Here is a 17,967-nt window from a genome sequence, read left to right on the forward strand (position 1 = left end):
CCTGCCTTGCTGACGATCGGAAAACCCTAGAGATTCGTAGTAGCAAGCCTCGCACTTCAGAAACTCTATCGTGAACAAATAATAGCATACATAAGCACTCAAGCATAAGATGCAAAGGTAAAACCAAAAGAAAAGGTCTAAACAGAAAGTTCAAGTGAAGAGCTTCGATTTGCAAAAAGAATCAATCGAATCGGAGTTACGAAACTCAAACTACGATCAAAAGAAGTTCAAATTCAAATCTGCTTGAAACCAAATTTTTAAATTTTCAAAATCATGTACAAGTTGTTTATCTGGACAGAGGGGAACAAGACAAAGATTTTGGCGTTGGTTTCACTGGATTTGGATAAACGAGCAAAAAGTTACAAAGGTTTAAAGATCAGGGACTAATCTGTAAGAAAACTATTCGTGGATAGGTCCCTGTCCGACAATAAACAGAAAAAGAAAAATCTATCGGACGAACGTCCGCTAACAGAGACTAACGAACAAATTCGTTCGTTAACAGATCTAAACAGGTGAACGTTCGCTAATTAATGAAATACAATAAATAAAACAGATCTAATCTAAAAACCAAAAAAACCGTACAAACCGATTGGTTTTTACCGGTTCTCGAGGGTTCGGCCGGCGGCGAGAAAACCAACGGTGGTGGCGGCGTGCAGCGAGGCGGGGCTCCGACGACGGGCGGCGGCGACGGCAGGCGGCGGCTTGGCGCGGTGTGCGAGGCGGCGGCGGCTTGGACGAGGTGGAGAGGCGGCGGGGTGGGGCGGCTTATAAGAGGGAGGGCGAGGCCGACTTGGGGGAGGGGGCGCGAGGCGGAGGCGGAGTCTGGCCGGACTCCGGTGGCGTGCGGGAGCCGGTCTCCCGCGGCTCGGGAAGGCGGTGGCGACGGCCTGGGCCGGCTGGGCTTCGGCCCAGTCGGTCCGAAGAGTTTTTTTTAATAAATAATTTCGCCACACAGAAAAATCCAAAATAAAATAAAATAAAAATCCTAAAATTCCAGAAATAATTTTCACGGTCCTCTCCTAATATTTAGGACAACGTGAACATTTTTCTAGGCTAAAGTGCAATTCTTCCCTAATTTAACCGAATAAAATCTCAAATAAGATTCAAATAAAATACGTTTTTATTTAAAATTAAATTTCCATTATTTCTTAGCTGTTTTGAAGAAGTCTTATTATCTTCTCTCATTATTTTATTTATTTTGAAATAATTGGAAAAATAATTTCAAATAAAAATCACCTTGATCCAATTTACCAATTTTGAAAAATTCAAAAAAATGGAATTTTGTGAAAACCTCCAACTCTCTCAAATGGTCCTTGAGTTGCTTAAGGTCTCTTGGATCAAAATGTCCAAATAAACCAAATTCAAAAAGCTCAAAATATGTATGCATATGATGACCTAATGATTAACATCCAAATTGAAAATTGGGATGTTACAATGGGGTGGATTTGAGCAGTGTCGAACAACCCAGACGTATAGGGCTAGGTTGAGGGGGACTGGTTGGGTGGCATTTTTGCTCATAGGGTTGTCCACTCGGTCGATATGAGGGGTCTGGTTGTAGATGTTCTTACACACTTGTCATACATAACACGTAGTTTATGACCTTATGTGTTGTTTCGGGGTGGCACACATTAAGATAGTACAAATTGTGTTAACTTTCAATTTTTTCGCCGGGGGAGGGGGGTGCTCCCGTCTTTCTTCTGTTGTGTACTACATATTGTGTCAACATTCATTCCGTCGGTGACGATGATGAATAAGAATCCTTAAGCTCTAATCATGTCTAGGTGGTGCTTGGTGCGGCACCGCATAGCCGAGGAGCTTGGGAGTTTTGTCCCTATTCTTCTTCATGGATAGCGGTTTGGTTGTATGTGTTGTATGTCTGCATGACTCGATGGCCATCATTGGCAACAACATTGTCTTCTCTAAGGGCATCTCCAACGCCGACCCGCAAAAGGACATGGTATTTGTCCGAAAATTGGCCCAGACTGGTGTCCGGACACGGATACGGGAGCCATCTATCCAACTCTATACCACAAATAGCAACTGTGATTTGCAATTTGTTTAACCGCTAAGCCACTACTTTCCGCCAAATGCTACTCATAAGCATTTGGAGGAAAGCTAGCTTCTGCCAAATGAAGTTACCAAGCTCCGCCTAATCTAGTAATGACCGCCTAATCAAGCATAATTAGCATCTTCCGCCAAATGCACAAACGTCACACTACCTTCTGCCAAATGTAAAGTAATTAGCATAAAGTCTTTTGCCAAATGCTAGCCATTCTGAGTGGACGCAAAGTAGAGACGGTACATGGTGCCTTTTGATTGGCCATACGGATGTCTAGACTCCCGCACCCCCCACATGTTTGGTTCCAGTTTGCTGAAAAACGTGATCCGGACCGCTCGACGGACCAATACAGTACCGCGTTGGATGGCAAACTGTGTCCGAACAGAACATTCCATATGCTTGCGGTAGGTTTGAGGGTCCGCCTTGGAGATGCCCTCCAGTGTTTGAGGCAGCATTGCCTCTAACCCGGGCCCCACATGCTTGCCTCTAAACTTGGCTAAAAAACGAGTGTATAACGTTTGCTCTAGCTTCTGACGTGTACCCCACCATAATATAAAATATATCTTTCTCTCTCAACGAGATCAGTGTGCGAACCTCAACCACTAGGATGACATGTAGGGCCAGAAAATTTATTTAATCAAAGAAAACACTTGGAGGTAGCCTCTTAGCATGGAGGCGACTCCAATGATTTTAAGCTTAGAGGCTTCACGTGCAGTGTATGGTGTCAGCTTCTAAAGCTTAGAGGCAGCCTATAGTGGCAACAAAACTGCACATTGTGGATGCTCTAACACCCCTTCTTTTCGAGCCTCTACAAGCAAGGGCATCAACCCGATCTCGCAACTAGTTTGGTTGCTTGACTAGATCGGAGTGATGCCCCCCGCCTATCTGTTTTGCACGATTGCTAGCCTCAATCCTATGTGTTGATTAATTACCGCGTCAATTCAACACGGCTTGATCATCTACGGTCCTTTGTAGGTACTTCGGTGGCTGGATTTTTCTATGTTGTCCATTGTCGGCGAGAGCCATGGTTATTTTTTATGCTTATCTACTTGTCGTAATCTCCCTTAGTTTACATTCGTTTTGTTTCTCTGGGTTCAAAGTTCTGTCACCCATCATTCGATTGTACCCAAAGTTCCATTGATGTAATTTAAACCAAACCCATGACTATTTTTTGAAGCCAAACCCATAGAACAATTGTTCTACGGTATATATTAATTAAAACAAATATCCAATATGTACATGTAAAACAAAAGAGTAAAAAAAACTACATAACCAACCATCCAATGCCACCTCTTGGGAAATTCATGGGTCAACTAGTTTAGAAACTGATCAATCCAATCGCAGAGTTGCTCCCGGAATTTGTTCTTGATTCTATGCGTGAGAAGGAGTAAGTCAGATCTGAGCAAACTTCTCCATGAAAGTACTGAAGGCGTTTGAGCTTTGAATATCTTCCCATTTCTCTGTTAGAAATATGCCCTAGAGGCAATAATAAAATGGTTATTATTGTATTTCCTTGTTCATGATAATTGTCTATTGTTCATGCTATAATTGTATTAATTGGAAACCGTAATACATGTGTGAATACATAGACCACAACATGTCCCTAGTAAGCCTCTAGTTGACTAGCTCGTTGATCAATAGATGGTTATGGTTTCCTGACCATGGACATTGGATGTCATTGATAACGGGATCACATCATTAGGAGAATGATGTGATGGACAAGACCCAATCCTAAGCATAGCACAAGATCGTGTAGTTCCTTTGCTAAGAGCTTTTCTAATGTCAAGTATCATTTCCTTAGACCATGAGATTGTGCAACTCCCGGATACCGTAGGAGTGCTTTGGGTGTACCAAACGTCACAATGTAACTGGGTGGCTATAAAGGTGCACTACAGGTATCTCCGAAAGTGTCTGTTGGGTTGGCATGAATCGAGACTGGGATTTGTCACTCCGTATGACGGAGAGGTATCTCTGGGCCCACTCGGTAATGCATCATCATAATGAGCTCAATGTGACTAATGAGTTAGCCACGGGATCATGCGTTACGGAACGAGTAAAGAGACTTGCCGGTGACGAGATTGAACAAGGTATAGGGATACCGACGATCGAATCTCGGGCAAGTAGCATACCGATAGACAAAGGGAATTGTATACGTGATTGATTGAATCCGCGACATTGTGGTTCATCCGATGAGATCATCGTGGAACATGTGGGAGCCAATATGGGTATCCAGATCCCGCTATTGGTTATTGGCCAGAGAGGTGTCTCGGTCATGTCTGCATGGTTCCCGAACCCGTAGGGTCTACACACTTAAGGTTCGGTGACGCTAGAGTTGTTATGGGAAATAGTATGTGGTTACCGAAGGTTGTTCGGAGTCCCGGATGAGATCCCGGACGTGACGAGGAACTCCGGAATGGTCCGGAGGTGAAGATCGATATATTGGACGAAGGGTATTGGAGTCCGGAATCGTTCCGGGGGTACCGGGTGACGACCGGCGTGTCCGAAAGGGGTTTCGGAGGCCCCGGCAAGCGTTGGGGGCCTTATGGGCCAAGGGGAGGGGGCACACCAGCCCACTAAGGGGCTGTGCGCCCCTCCCAAGCCCTCTCACATAACCTGGAGAGGTGGGGGCGCCTCCCCTAGGGCAGCCGCCCCTCCCGGCTTGGGGGGCAAGTTTCCTAGGGGTGGGGGCGCCCAAACCCATCTAGGGTTTCCCCTGTGGCCGCCGCCCCTCCCCTAGGGAACCCTAGGGCGCCTCCTCCACCCCCCTTCCCCCTATATATAGTGAGGGAGAGAGAGGGCAGCCGACCCCCTTCCCTGGCGCAGCCCTCTCCTCCTCCAACATCTCCTCCTCCTCCATAGTGCTTGGCGAAGCCCTGCCAGAGAACCACGAGCTCCACCACCACCACGCCGTCGTGCTGCCGGAGCTTTCCCTCAACTTCTCCTCTCCCCTTGCTGGATCAAGAAGGAGGAGACGTCTCCGGGCTGTGCGTGTGTTGAACGCGGAGGCGCCGTCCGTTCGGCGCTAGATCGGATCTTCCGCGATTTGAATCGCCGCGAGTACGACTCCATCAACCGTGTTCTTGTAACGCTTCCGCTTAGCGATCTTCAAGGGTATGAAGATGCACTCCCTCTTTCTCGTTGCTAGCATCTACTTTATTGATCTTGGTGACACGTAGAATTTTTTTGAATTATTACTACGTTCCCCAACAGCGGCATCATGAGCTAGGTCGATGCGCAGATTCTATGCACGAGTAGAATACAAAGTAGTTGTGGGCGATGATTTGGTCAATTTGCTTGCCATTACTAGTCTTATCTTGATTCGGTGGCATTGTGGGATGAAGCGACCCGGACCGACCTTACACGTAAGCTTACATGAGACAGGTTCCACCGACTGACATGCACTTGATGCATAAGGTGGCTAGCAGGTGTCTGTCTCTCCCACTTTAGTCGGATTGGATTCGATGAAGAGGGTCCTTATGAAGGGTAAATAGCAATTGGCATATCACCGTTGTGTCTTTTGCGTAGGTAAGAAACGTTCTTGCTAGAAACCCATAGCAGCCACGTAAAACATGCAACAACAATTAGAGGACGTCTAACTTGTTTTTGCAGGGTATGCTATGTGATGTGATATGGCCAAAAGGATGTGATGAATTAAATATATATGTGATGTATGAGATTGATCATGTTCTTGTAATAGGAATCACGACTTGCATGTCGATGAGTATGACAACCGGCAGGAGCCATAGGAGTTGTCTTAATTTATTGTATGACCTGCGTGTCAATGAAAAACGCCATGTAATTACTTTACTTTATGCTAACCGTTAGCCATAGTAGTAGAAGTAATAGTTGGTGAGACAACTTCATGTAGACACGATGATGGAGATCATGGTGTCATGCCGGTGACGAAGGTGATCATGCCGCGCCTCGAAGATGGAGATCAAAGGCGCAAGATGATATTGGCCATATCATGTCACTTTATGATTTGCATGTGATGTTTATCATGTTTACATCTTATTTTCTTAGAACGACGGTAGCATAAATAAGATGACCCCTCGCTAAAATTTCAAGAAAGTGTTCCCCCTAACTGTGCACCGTTGCGAAGGTTCGTTGTTTCGAAGCAACGCGTGATGATCGGGTGTGATAGATTCTAACGTTCACATACAACGGGTGTAAGCCAGATTTACACATGCGAAACACTTAGGTTGACTTGACGAGCCTAGCATGTACAGACATGGCCTCGGAACACAAGAGACCAAAAGGACGAACATGAGTCGTATAGTAGATACGATCAACATGAAGATGTTCACCGATGATGACTAGTCCGTCTCACGTGATGATCGGACATGGCCTAGTTGACTCGGATCATGTATCACTTATATTAAAGTAGCCACCTTAAGTTTCCCTTAGTTAAATACAAGCTCTCACATCTTTCATGAATCTGATAACCATAATACCCGGGTTTGGTATAAGACAATAGGTTCCTACCTCATCAACTACTTCCCACAATCCACATGTTGTCAAATCCTACTCATGCAATGTTTGAGGATTGAAACTAATGCATAAAAATTGGGTAATAAAGGGATATGATCAAAGTGTTACCTGCCTTGCTGACGATCGGAAAACCCTAGAGATTCGTAGTAGCAAGCCTCGCACTTCAGAAACTCTATCGTGAACAAATAATAGCATACATAAGCACTCAAGCATAAGATGCAAAGGTAAAACCAAAAGAAAAGGTCTAAACAGAAAGTTCAAGTGAAGAGCTTCGATTTGCAAAAAGAATCAATCGAATCGGAGTTACGAAACTCAAACTACGATCAAAAGAAGTTCAAATTCAAATCTGCTTGAAACCAAATTTTTAAATTTTCAAAATCATGTACAAGTTGTTTATCTGGACAGAGGGGAACAAGACAAAGATTTTGGCGTTGGTTTCACTGGATTTGGATAAACGAGCAAAAAGTTACAAAGGTTTAAAGATCAGGGACTAATCTGTAAGAAAACTATTCGTGGATAGGTCCCTGTCCGACAATAAACAGAAAAAGAAAAATCTATCGGACGAACGTCCGCTAACAGAGACTAACGAACAAATTCGTTCGTTAACAGATCTAAACAGGTGAACGTTCGCTAATTAATGAAATACAATAAATAAAACAGATCTAATCTAAAAACCAAAAAAACCGTACAAACCGATTGGTTTTTACCGGTTCTCGAGGGTTCGGCCGGCGGCGAGAAAACCAACGGTGGTGGCGGCGTGCAGCGAGGCGGGGCTCCGACGACGGGCGGCGGCGACGGCAGGCGGCGGCTTGGCGCGGTGTGCGAGGCGGCGGCGGCTTGGACGAGGTGGAGAGGCGGCGGGGTGGGGCGGCTTATAAGAGGGAGGGCGAGGCCGACTTGGGGGAGGGGGCGCGAGGCGGAGGCGGAGTCTGGCCGGACTCCGGTGGCGTGCGGGAGCCGGTCTCCCGCGGCTCGGGAAGGCGGTGGCGACGGCCTGGGCCGGCTGGGCTTCGGCCCAGTCGGTCCGAAGAGTTTTTTTTAATAAATAATTTCGCCACACAGAAAAATCCAAAATAAAATAAAATAAAAATCCTAAAATTCCAGAAATAATTTTCACGGTCCTCTCCTAATATTTAGGACAACGTGAACATTTTTCTAGGCTAAAGTGCAATTCTTCCCTAATTTAACCGAATAAAATCTCAAATAAGATTCAAATAAAATACGTTTTTATTTAAAATTAAATTTCCATTATTTCTTAGCTGTTTTGAAGAAGTCTTATTATCTTCTCTCATTATTTTATTTATTTTGAAATAATTGGAAAAATAATTTCAAATAAAAATCACCTTGATCCAATTTACCAATTTTGAAAAATTCAAAAAAATGGAATTTTGTGAAAACCTCCAACTCTCTCAAATGGTCCTTGAGTTGCTTAAGGTCTCTTGGATCAAAATGTCCAAATAAACCAAATTCAAAAAGCTCAAAATATGTATGCATATGATGACCTAATGATTAACATCCAAATTGAAAATTGGGATGTTACAATGGGGTGGATTTGAGCAGTGTCGAACAACCCAGACGTATAGGGCTAGGTTGAGGGGGACTGGTTGGGTGGCATTTTTGCTCATAGGGTTGTCCACTCGGTCGATATGAGGGGTCTGGTTGTAGATGTTCTTACACACTTGTCATACATAACACGTAGTTTATGACCTTATGTGTTGTTTCGGGGTGGCACACATTAAGATAGTACAAATTGTGTTAACTTTCAATTTTTTCGCCGGGGGAGGGGGGTGCTCCCGTCTTTCTTCTGTTGTGTACTACATATTGTGTCAACATTCATTCCGTCGGTGACGATGATGAATAAGAATCCTTAAGCTCTAATCATGTCTAGGTGGTGCTTGGTGCGGCACCGCATAGCCGAGGAGCTTGGGAGTTTTGTCCCTATTCTTCTTCATGGATAGCGGTTTGGTTGTATGTGTTGTATGTCTGCATGACTCGATGGCCATCATTGGCAACAACATTGTCTTCTCTAAGGGCATCTCCAACGCCGACCCGCAAAAGGACATGGTATTTGTCCGAAAATTGGCCCAGACTGGTGTCCGGACACGGATACGGGAGCCATCTATCCAACTCTATACCACAAATAGCAACTGTGATTTGCAATTTGTTTAACCGCTAAGCCACTACTTTCCGCCAAATGCTACTCATAAGCATTTGGAGGAAAGCTAGCTTCTGCCAAATGAAGTTACCAAGCTCCGCCTAATCTAGTAATGACCGCCTAATCAAGCATAATTAGCATCTTCCGCCAAATGCACAAACGTCACACTACCTTCTGCCAAATGTAAAGTAATTAGCATAAAGTCTTTTGCCAAATGCTAGCCATTCTGAGTGGACGCAAAGTAGAGACGGTACATGGTGCCTTTTGATTGGCCATACGGATGTCTAGACTCCCGCACCCCCCACATGTTTGGTTCCAGTTTGCTGAAAAACGTGATCCGGACCGCTCGACGGACCAATACAGTACCGCGTTGGATGGCAAACTGTGTCCGAACAGAACATTCCATATGCTTGCGGTAGGTTTGAGGGTCCGCCTTGGAGATGCCCTCCAGTGTTTGAGGCAGCATTGCCTCTAACCCGGGCCCCACATGCTTGCCTCTAAACTTGGCTAAAAAACGAGTGTATAACGTTTGCTCTAGCTTCTGACGTGTACCCCACCATAATATAAAATATATCTTTCTCTCTCAACGAGATCAGTGTGCGAACCTCAACCACTAGGATGACATGTAGGGCCAGAAAATTTATTTAATCAAAGAAAACACTTGGAGGTAGCCTCTTAGCATGGAGGCGACTCCAATGATTTTAAGCTTAGAGGCTTCACGTGCAGTGTATGGTGTCAGCTTCTAAAGCTTAGAGGCAGCCTATAGTGGCAACAAAACTGCACATTGTGGATGCTCTAACACCCCTTCTTTTCGAGCCTCTACAAGCAAGGGCATCAACCCGATCTCGCAACTAGTTTGGTTGCTTGACTAGATCGGAGTGATGCCCCCCGCCTATCTGTTTTGCACGATTGCTAGCCTCAATCCTATGTGTTGATTAATTACCGCGTCAATTCAACACGGCTTGATCATCTACGGTCCTTTGTAGGTACTTCGGTGGCTGGATTTTTCTATGTTGTCCATTGTCGGCGAGAGCCATGGTTATTTTTTATGCTTATCTACTTGTCGTAATCTCCCTTAGTTTACATTCGTTTTGTTTCTCTGGGTTCAAAGTTCTGTCACCCATCATTCGATTGTACCCAAAGTTCCATTGATGTAATTTAAACCAAACCCATGACTATTTTTTGAAGCCAAACCCATAGAACAATTGTTCTACGGTATATATTAATTAAAACAAATATCCAATATGTACATGTAAAACAAAAGAGTAAAAAAAACTACATAACCAACCATCCAATGCCACCTCTTGGGAAATTCATGGGTCAACTAGTTTAGAAACTGATCAATCCAATCGCAGAGTTGCTCCCGGAATTTGTTCTTGATTCTATGCGTGAGAAGGAGTAAGTCAGATCTGAGCAAACTTCTCCATGAAAGTACTGAAGGCGTTTGAGCTTTGAATATCTTCCCATTTCTCTGTTAGAAATATGCCCTAGAGGCAATAATAAAATGGTTATTATTGTATTTCCTTGTTCATGATAATTGTCTATTGTTCATGCTATAATTGTATTAATTGGAAACCGTAATACATGTGTGAATACATAGACCACAACATGTCCCTAGTAAGCCTCTAGTTGACTAGCTCGTTGATCAATAGATGGTTATGGTTTCCTGACCATGGACATTGGATGTCATTGATAACGGGATCACATCATTAGGAGAATGATGTGATGGACAAGACCCAATCCTAAGCATAGCACAAGATCGTGTAGTTCCTTTGCTAAGAGCTTTTCTAATGTCAAGTATCATTTCCTTAGACCATGAGATTGTGCAACTCCCGGATACCGTAGGAGTGCTTTGGGTGTACCAAACGTCACAATGTAACTGGGTGGCTATAAAGGTGCACTACAGGTATCTCCGAAAGTGTCTGTTGGGTTGGCATGAATCGAGACTGGGATTTGTCACTCCGTATGACGGAGAGGTATCTCTGGGCCCACTCGGTAATGCATCATCATAATGAGCTCAATGTGACTAATGAGTTAGCCACGGGATCATGCGTTACGGAACGAGTAAAGAGACTTGCCGGTGACGAGATTGAACAAGGTATAGGGATACCGACGATCGAATCTCGGGCAAGTAGCATACCGATAGACAAAGGGAATTGTATACGTGATTGATTGAATCCGCGACATTGTGGTTCATCCGATGAGATCATCGTGGAACATGTGGGAGCCAATATGGGTATCCAGATCCCGCTATTGGTTATTGGCCAGAGAGGTGTCTCGGTCATGTCTGCATGGTTCCCGAACCCGTAGGGTCTACACACTTAAGGTTCGGTGACGCTAGAGTTGTTATGGGAAATAGTATGTGGTTACCGAAGGTTGTTCGGAGTCCCGGATGAGATCCCGGACGTGACGAGGAACTCCGGAATGGTCCGGAGGTGAAGATCGATATATTGGACGAAGGGTATTGGAGTCCGGAATCGTTCCGGGGGTACCGGGTGACGACCGGCGTGTCCGAAAGGGGTTTCGGAGGCCCCGGCAAGCGTTGGGGGCCTTATGGGCCAAGGGGAGGGGGCACACCAGCCCACTAAGGGGCTGTGCGCCCCTCCCAAGCCCTCTCACATAACCTGGAGAGGTGGGGGCGCCTCCCCTAGGGCAGCCGCCCCTCCCGGCTTGGGGGGCAAGTTTCCTAGGGGTGGGGGCGCCCAAACCCATCTAGGGTTTCCCCTGTGGCCGCCGCCCCTCCCCTAGGGAACCCTAGGGCGCCTCCTCCACCCCCCTTCCCCCTATATATAGTGAGGGAGAGAGAGGGCAGCCGACCCCCTTCCCTGGCGCAGCCCTCTCCTCCTCCAACATCTCCTCCTCCTCCATAGTGCTTGGCGAAGCCCTGCCAGAGAACCACGAGCTCCACCACCACCACGCCGTCGTGCTGCCGGAGCTTTCCCTCAACTTCTCCTCTCCCCTTGCTGGATCAAGAAGGAGGAGACGTCTCCGGGCTGTGCGTGTGTTGAACGCGGAGGCGCCGTCCGTTCGGCGCTAGATCGGATCTTCCGCGATTTGAATCGCCGCGAGTACGACTCCATCAACCGTGTTCTTGTAACGCTTCCGCTTAGCGATCTTCAAGGGTATGAAGATGCACTCCCTCTTTCTCGTTGCTAGCATCTACTTTATTGATCTTGGTGACACGTAGAATTTTTTTGAATTATTACTACGTTCCCCAACAGCGGCATCATGAGCTAGGTCGATGCGCAGATTCTATGCACGAGTAGAATACAAAGTAGTTGTGGGCGATGATTTGGTCAATTTGCTTGCCATTACTAGTCTTATCTTGATTCGGTGGCATTGTGGGATGAAGCGACCCGGACCGACCTTACACGTAAGCTTACATGAGACAGGTTCCACCGACTGACATGCACTTGATGCATAAGGTGGCTAGCAGGTGTCTGTCTCTCCCACTTTAGTCGGATTGGATTCGATGAAGAGGGTCCTTATGAAGGGTAAATAGCAATTGGCATATCACCGTTGTGTCTTTTGCGTAGGTAAGAAACGTTCTTGCTAGAAACCCATAGCAGCCACGTAAAACATGCAACAACAATTAGAGGACGTCTAACTTGTTTTTGCAGGGTATGCTATGTGATGTGATATGGCCAAAAGGATGTGATGAATTAAATATATATGTGATGTATGAGATTGATCATGTTCTTGTAATAGGAATCACGACTTGCATGTCGATGAGTATGACAACCGGCAGGAGCCATAGGAGTTGTCTTAATTTATTGTATGACCTGCGTGTCAATGAAAAACGCCATGTAATTACTTTACTTTATGCTAACCGTTAGCCATAGTAGTAGAAGTAATAGTTGGTGAGACAACTTCATGTAGACACGATGATGGAGATCATGGTGTCATGCCGGTGACGAAGGTGATCATGCCGCGCCTCGAAGATGGAGATCAAAGGCGCAAGATGATATTGGCCATATCATGTCACTTTATGATTTGCATGTGATGTTTATCATGTTTACATCTTATTTTCTTAGAACGACGGTAGCATAAATAAGATGACCCCTCGCTAAAATTTCAAGAAAGTGTTCCCCCTAACTGTGCACCGTTGCGAAGGTTCGTTGTTTCGAAGCAACGCGTGATGATCGGGTGTGATAGATTCTAACGTTCACATACAACGGGTGTAAGCCAGATTTACACATGCGAAACACTTAGGTTGACTTGACGAGCCTAGCATGTACAGACATGGCCTCGGAACACAAGAGACCAAAAGGACGAACATGAGTCGTATAGTAGATACGATCAACATGAAGATGTTCACCGATGATGACTAGTCCGTCTCACGTGATGATCGGACATGGCCTAGTTGACTCGGATCATGTATCACTTATATGACTAGAGGGATGTCTATCTAAGTGGGAGTTCATTAAATAATCAGATGAACTTAATTATCATGAACATAGTCAAAATGTCTCTGCAAATTATGTCGTAGCTTATGCTTTAGTTCTACTGTTTAAGATATGTTCCTAGAGAAAATTTAGTTGAAAATTGATAGTAGAAATTGTGCGGACTAGGTCCGGAAACTGAGGATTATCCTCATTGCTGCGCAGAAGGCTTATGTCCTTAATGCACCGCTCGGTGTGCTAAACCTCGAGTGTCGTCTGTAGATGTTGCGAAACATCTGACAAACACGTTTTGATGACTACGTGATAGTTCAGTGCGTAATGCTAACGGTTTAGAATTGTGGTACCAAAGACGTTTTTGAAATGTCGCAGAACATATGAGATGTTCCAAAGACTGAAATTGGGATTTCAGACTAGTGCCCACGTTAAGAGGTATAAGACCTCTGACAAGTTTCTTAAGCCTGCAAACTAAGGGAGAAAAGCTCAATCGTTGAGCATGTGCTCAGATTGTCTGAGTACTACAATCGCTTGAATCGAGTCGGAGTTAATCTTCCAGATGAGATAGTGATGGTTCTCCATAGTACTGCCACCAAGCTATTAGAGCTTCGTGATGAACTATAACATATTGAAGGAAACATGCCCTAGAGGCAATAATAAAGTATTATATATTTCCTTATATCATGATAAATGTTTATTATTCATGCTAGAATTGTATTAACCGGAAACATAATACATGTGTGAATACATAGACAAACAGAGTGTCACTAGTATGCCTCTACTTGACTAGCTCGTTAATCAAAGATGGTTATGTTTCCTAGCCATAGACATGAGTTGTCATTTGATTAACGGGATCACCTCATTAGGAGAATGACGTGATTGACTTGACCCATTCCGTTAGCTTAGCACACGATCATTTAGTATGTTGCTATTGCTTTCTTCATGACTTGTACATGTTCCTATGACTATGAGATTATGCAACTCCCGTTTACCGGAGGAACACTTTGTGTGCTACCAAACGTCACAACGTAAATGGGTGATTATAAAGGTGCTCTACAGGTGTCTCCAAAGGTACTTGTTGGGTTGGCGTATTTCGAGATTAGGATTTGTCACTCCGATTGTCGGAGAGGTATCTCTGGGCCCACTCAGTAATGCACATCACTATAAGCCTTGCAAGCATTGTGACTAATGAGTTAGTTGCGGGATGATGTGTTACGGAACGAGTAAAGAGACTTGCCGGTAACGAGATTGAACTAGGTATCGAGATACCGACGATCAAATCTCGGGCAAGTAACATACCGGTGACAAAGGGAACAACGTATGTTGTTATGCGGTCTGACCGATAAAGATCTTCGTAGAATATGTGGGAGCCAATATGGGCATCCAGGTCCCGCTATTGGTTATTGACCGGAGACGTGTCTCGGTCATGTCTACATAGTTCTCGAATCCGTAGGGTCCGCACGCTTAACGTTACGATGACAGTTTTATTGAGTTTTGATGTACCGAAGGAGTTCGGAGTCCCGGATGAGATCGGGGATATGACGAGGAGTCTCGAAATGGTCGAGACGTAAAGATCGATATATTGGACAACTATATTCGGACTTCGGAAAGGTTCCGAGTGATTCGGGTATTTTTCGGAGTACCGGAGAGTTACGGGAATTCGTATTGGGCCTTAATGGGCCATACGGGAAAGGAGAGAAAGGCCTCAAAAGGTGGCCGCACCCCTCCTCATGGTCTGGTCCGAATTGGACTAGGGAAGGGGGGCGCACCCTTCCTTCTTTCTCCTTCCCCTTCCCTTCTCCTACTCCCACAAGGAAAGGAGGAGTCCTACTCTCGGTGGGAGTAGGACTCCCCCTTATGGCGCGCCTCTCCCCTTGGCCGGCTGCCTCCCCCTTGCTCCTTTATATACGGGGGCAGGGGGCACCCCAGAGACACAACAATTGATCCTTGAGATCTCTTAGCCGTGTGCGGTGCCCCCCTCCACCAAATTACACCTCGATAATACCGTTGCGGAGCTTAGGCGAAGCCCTGCGTCGGTGGAACATCATCATCGTCACCACGCCGTCGTGCTGACGAAACTCTCCCTCAACACTCGGCTGGATCGGAGTTCGAGGGACGTCATCGAGCTGAACGTGTGTAGAACTCGGAGGTGTCGTACGTTCGGTACTTGATCGGTCGGATCGTCAAGACGTACGACTACATCAACCGCGTTGTGATAACGCTTCCGCTGTCGGTCTACGAGGGTACGTGGACAACACTCTCCCCTCTCGTTGCTATGCATCACCATGATCTTACGTGTGCGTAGGATTTTTTTTTGAAATTACTACGTTCCCCAACACATATCAGGGATAGACATGATGATCTTTGAGAAACTCGCGATGTTTGACACCGCAAAAGTAGAAATCAAGTAGGAGCATCAATTGTTGATGGTTCATAAAACCACTAGTTTCAAGAAGGGCAAGGGAAAGAATGGATACTTCATGAAACGGCAAATCAGTTGCTGCTCTAGTGAAGAAACCAAAGGTTGAACCCAAACCCGAGACTAAGTGCTTCTGTAATGAGGGAAACGGTCACTGAAGCAGAACTATCCTAGATACTTGGTAGATGAGAAGGCTGGCAAGGTCAACAAAAGTATATTTGATATATGTGTTATTGATGTGTACCTTACTAGTACTCCTAGTAGCACATGGGTATTAGATACCGGTTCAGTTGCTAACATTGGTAACTCGAAACAAAAGCTATGGAATAAACGGAGACTAGCTAAGGGTGAGGTGACGATGTGTGTTGGAAATGTTTCCAAGGATGATATGATCACCATCGCACACTCCCTCTACCTTCGGGATTAGTATTGAACCCAGATAAATGTTGTTTGCTTTATTGTTTGCGTTGAGCATAGACATGATTGGATTATGTTTATCGCAATACGGTTATTCATTTAAGGAGAATAATGGTTACTCTGTTTATTTGAATAATACCTTCAATGGTCTTGCACCTAAAATGAATGGTTTATTGAATCTCGATCGTAGTGATACACATGTTCATGCGAAAAGATATAAGATAGTAATGATAGTACCACATACTTGTGGCATTGCCATTTGAGTCATATTGGTATAAAACGCATGAAGAAGCTCCATGTTGATGGATCTTTGGACTTACTCGTTTTTGAAAAGATTGAGACATGCGAACCATGTCTATTGGTAGATATGCATGAAGAAACTCCATACAGATGGATCGTTTGGACTCACTTGATTTTGAATCACTTGAGACATGCAAATCATACCACATGGGCAAGATGACTGAAAGGCCTCGTTTTCAGTAAGATGGAACAAGAAAGCAACTTGTTGGAAGTAATACATTTTGATGTGTGCAGTCCAATGAGTGTTGAGGCACGCAGTGGATATCGTTATGTTCTTACTTCACAGATGATTTTAGTAGATGCTAAGAATATTTACTTGATGAAACACAAGTCTGAGTTATTGAAAGGTTTAAGTAATTTCAGAGTGAAGTTGAAGATCGTCGTGACCAGAGGATAAAATGTCAATGATATGATCATAGAGATGAATATCTGAGTTACGAGTTTGGCACACAATTAATACATTGTGGAAATTGTTTCACAACTAATACCGCCTGGAACACCATAGTGTGATGGTGTGTCCGAACATCATAACTGCACCCTATTGGATATGGTGCATACCATGATGTCTTTTAGCGAATTACCACTATCGTTTATGGGTTAGGCATTGGAGACAACCGCATTCACTTTAAATAGGGCACCACGCAACTCCGTTGAGACGACACCGTATGAACTATGGTTTAGAGAAACCTAAGCTGTCGTTTCTTAAAAGTTTGGGGCTGCGACGCTTATGTGAAAAAGTTTCAGGCTGATAAGCTCGAACCCAAAGCGGATAAATGCATCTTCATAGAATACCCAAAACAGTTGGGTATACCTCCTATTTCAGATCCGGAAGCAAAAGTGATTGTTTCTAGAAACGGGTCCTTTCTCGAGGAAAAGTTTCTCTCGAAAGAATTGAGTGGGAGGATGGTGGAGACTTGATGAGGTTATTGAACCGTCACTTCAACTAGTGTGTAGCAGGGCACAGGAAGTTGTTCCTGTGGCACCTACACCAATTGAAGTGGAAGCTTATGATAGTGATCATGAAACTTCGGATCAAGTCACTACCAAACCTCGTAGGTCGACAAGGATGCGTACTACTTCAAAGAGGTACGTAATCCTGTCTTGGAAGTCATGTTGCTAGACAACAATGAACCTACGAGCTATGGAGAAACGTTGGTGGGCCCGGATTCCGACGAATGGCTCGAGACCATAAAATCCGAGAGAGGATCCATGTATAAAACCAAAGTATAGACTTTGGAAGAACTACTTGATGGTCGTAAGGCTGTTGGGTGCAGATGGATTTTAAAAGGAAGACGGACAATGATGGTAAGTGTCACCATTAATAAAGCTTGACTTGTCACTAAGATGTTTTCCGACAAGTTCAAGGAGTTGACTATGATGAGACTTTCTCACTCGTAGCGATGCTAAGAGTCTGTTGGAATTATATTAGCAGTTACTGCATTATTTATGAAATCTTGCAGATAGGATGTCAAAACATTGTTTCCTCAACGATTTTCTTGAGGAAAGGTTGTATGTGATACAACCAGAAGGTTTTGTCAATCCTGAAAGATGCTAACAAGTATGCAAAGCTCCAGCAATCCTTCTAAGGACTGGAGTAAGCATCTCGGAGTTGGAATGTACGCTTTGATGAGATGATCAAAGATTTTGGGTTTATACAAAGTTTACGAGAAACTTGTATTTCCAAAGAAGTGAGTGGGAGCACTATAGAATTTTTGATGAGTATATGTTG

Source organism: Aegilops tauschii, chromosome 1, assembly GCF_002575655.3.
Source record: "Aegilops tauschii subsp. strangulata cultivar AL8/78 chromosome 1, Aet v6.0, whole genome shotgun sequence".
NCBI classification, from domain to species: Eukaryota; Viridiplantae; Streptophyta; class Magnoliopsida; order Poales; family Poaceae; genus Aegilops; species Aegilops tauschii.